The sequence below is a fragment of the Bicyclus anynana genome, chromosome 5 (genome assembly GCF_947172395.1).
Source record: "Bicyclus anynana chromosome 5, ilBicAnyn1.1, whole genome shotgun sequence".
NCBI lineage: Eukaryota > Metazoa > Arthropoda > Insecta > Lepidoptera > Nymphalidae > Bicyclus > Bicyclus anynana.
The window spans coordinates 12,183,459-12,187,245 of record NC_069087.1 but is presented as its reverse complement, the minus strand read 5'-3'; positions in this window follow the sequence as shown (position 1 = coordinate 12,187,245).

Here is a 3,787-nt window from a genome sequence, read left to right as displayed (position 1 = left end):
ACTAGCAGACGCCCGCAACTTAGTCCGCGTGGAAGTCAATGTAAACTTTCAAGCCCTATTTCACCACTTTAGGGGTTGAATTTTATTTTTTATTTGAATTTTATTTTAATGAACAAATTTTTAAAACTGTAACTCTAAAATTGAAGACTTTTCATACAAATTTTCAACCCCTATTTCACCCTTTACTTATTTTATTTTCGCAATAAAAAGTATCCTATAACCGTTTCCGTATTATAAGTCTTAAACCGTGCCAAGTTTTAATTGAAAAATTCTAGAATGCAAGAGATGATAGTTGCTAATAAATATAGTTTTTCTAAAAATAAAAAGGCTACAAATATAATTATAGGTCTATTTTTATGCCTATTCCTTAAAAATACTATATTTTCTTTAAGTGTATTATATTTTTCTCAACTTAAATCGGAAAAATACTATATTTTTCTGAAAAATATTGCCAACCCTAGTTGCATGTTACTACTACTTGGCGAATTGAGTTCGTGCAATTTGTTAATTCATAACGCTCAAAGGATTAGGTAAACAATTGAATAAACGCGAAATATGGGCTCGTTAAAGAGGAAATACTAATACATGAAGTGTGAGTATATAAAAAAAAGCGAGGACTTTTTATTCTTATCATACTTACTCTCTATCACAGAATACTAATTCTGTGCTACTGTTGCCTATTGAAAATATTCTGAATGTATTGTCTTACAAAATATGGGTACAAAGGTCCCTACAATACCATCCAGATTTTTCGTGAAAACGATATCTTTCTACCTTTTTAGAACGTTCAGCTTTGTATACCACTAGCCGACGCCTGCGGTTTTACTAGCGTAGTTCCGGATTCCGTGAGAATACGAAGATGAAATATAACCCATGACACTCACAAATAACGTGGCTTTATATTGGTAAAAGAATTTACAAAATCGGTTCAGTAGATCCAGAGATTACTCCATAGACCACACACTTTAGCTACCTCTTAATCATATTATAGACTAGCGGACGCCTGCGACTTTGTCCGCCCTTAGACCTCTTTAATCCGACCCTATCGCAAAATCCGTTTTTAGTGGGTACCTACTAACTAAAAACTACCTCCCTGTCAAATTTCAGCTTTGTACATCAAGTGACATGACCCTTCGCATTTATATTAAGATATAGGTAGACTAAATACATAATGGCAATGATTGTGAAAAACTTGCCGTCACTCTGTGGTGAATATTTTTTTTATGAAAACTATTTTCTCGTATTACTTAGAGATTACAACAGGTTCTTGGAGGCGTTAAAAATAATTGCATAAGAGTTTTTTGGACAAGAAATTTAGATGCTCATATGAAATTTCGCACATCGAAAATACCGTTATAAACAGTTGACATTACATTCAACCTTGATTGATTAAAAAAATCTACAAATATTATAAACGCAAAGGTTTGTATGGATGTTTGTTTGTTTGGATGTTTAATTTTTTAACGCCGCAACAACTGAACCGATTTGGCTGAAATTTGAAATGGAAATAGATTTTATTGTTGATTAACACATAGGCTACTTTTCATCCCGGAAAAATACATGATTCCCGAGGGATTTGTGAAAAATTTAATTCCATGCGGACAAAGTCGAGGGCGTCCGCTAGTAGGATAATAAAAATCCCTTCCCTTCCCTTTAAAAAAAATGTTTTGTAAAGGGAAACTTTTTTTCGAAACTTGTGTACTTATTATAATCAAGATCAGGTTTAAATTGTGTATTCATGGTCAAGTTTGTGTCAATGGGCTGAAAGATTTCCAGCCCATTCAGTTCGTTCGGCAGCGTCCGTTTTTGACAACAAAATATCCATTGACTTCTAATAACAAAAGGACGCACAATCATGTAGAAAATTTCACTTAAAAAACTGGCCAATTTTTCTTTGACAGTTTTAGAATTATTGGTAAAGAAAATGATACCTGAAGGCCTTTAAATATAGTCCAGTATTCAATAAAATCCCAAATTCACAGCAAATTCAACATTAACGATTGAGTTTAAAGTTCAATTTGCAAATGCGACTTCTTGAATTGAGTGCCAAGAAGTCATGTTTGGCACTCATTAAGTGGGGACGCTGATTGTGCATCCACTTTTTAATAGGAGATCGATGAAAATATCTCATAATATCTAATTTGGGCGTTTAAGTTACAAGTCTCAATAACTCGATGGTAAAGCTTGACCCCATCCGTTGGGGTAATGTCGTACCCACGACCAGTAAAAATATTACACGAAAATCTTTCATATCTTTAGCCGTTTTTTTAGCAGACATACAATCCAAAAAATTTTCCGTAATATAGCCGTTTGGAACGTGCTCGCTAGACAAACTCAACAATAATTACAAATTAAAAAACCACGACTCCATAACCTCCTCGCTCTAATAAAAAACGTTTTTCTACTTGTAGGTTTTAATATGGCCATGATATACCACTTGACTTTGATACTTATATCGTAATATTTTACCAAAAATTTTCATATATATTTCTATAGCGTCTCAAAGTCGTTGTGTTTTTTTTAACTTCTCCTATCTAAGAGCACATGGGTTATTAAGACAAATTTAACGATATCGTAATTACGTAAATCCATTCAGCGGTTTGGAAGAAATGAGGTAATAAATAATATTACGTATACATACATACAAGATACGCCCGAAAATAACCAATAAAAAATATTCTTGCAATCGGGTAAACATACATATAAAAGAAAATCGTGTTTGTTACAACACTTATATCACAATTTTCAAGGTTTTTGAAAATAGTGCAGTGGTTTCCCCTTGCCTTCTGCACCATTCTTTTCTGGTGTATTTAAAACCTAAAGCTTGCGTGCCCACTTCCAGCTGGATGTTCTACTAGGCGTATGGGTATCCCGCCATTGGTCGCTAGAGCCATGTTATCTAGCAGGGGCACCACGATGTTTGGCATCGTCGTCAACTATTCATACGAACTAGAGATGCGCCGAGTAACACTTTTGCCGAATAACGAGTACCGAGTTTTACTCGGTTCATTTTTTTTTCAACCGAGTACTCGGCCGTTCAATTAAATTCCCATTTCGCGCGCGTAAATAAAATAAAAATAAATAAAGCCTTTATTTCCAATAATATAAAAGTAATTGCAAAACATTATACATAATAAATTTAGTATTAATTTTTAAACATGTCAATTTCAATTTGTACATTATAAGTTTGATAATAATTTTAAACATGTCAATTTCAATTTTAAATGTTAATAAATATTTTATGTCAGAAAAATTCTTCGTCATTGTTAATATTATGTCAGTTCTTTATGTCAGTTAATTATTGGAACGCCCATTTTTGGGCATAGGCCTCCTCCATCCTTCTCCATGTATCTCTATCTCTCGCCAACCTTGTCCAAGTGGTCCCCGCTGTGTCTACGATGTCGTCGCGCCAGCGTCGTCGCGGCCGGCCTCTCGACCGGCGCTCGTCACGTGGGTACCAGTGCAATACCTTTTCTGTCCACCGCCCGTCCGTTGTCCTTGTTATGTGTCCAGCCCAGCGCCATTTTAGGAGACATGCTAGTTTGGCCGCGTCTATAACTTTTGTCCTGTTCCTTATTATTTTATTTTTTATTTTATGTTTTATTTTTAGGCCTAGCATGCTCCTTTCCATGGCTCTTTGGGAAACCTGTATTTTATGAATTATTTCTTTAGTGATCGGCCACGTTTGGCAGCCGTATAAAAGAGTTGGCGTTACTACAGAGTCCATTGCCTGTTTCTTCAATTTAACATCCATATTTGATTTAAATATATGTTTTAAGGACCAGTA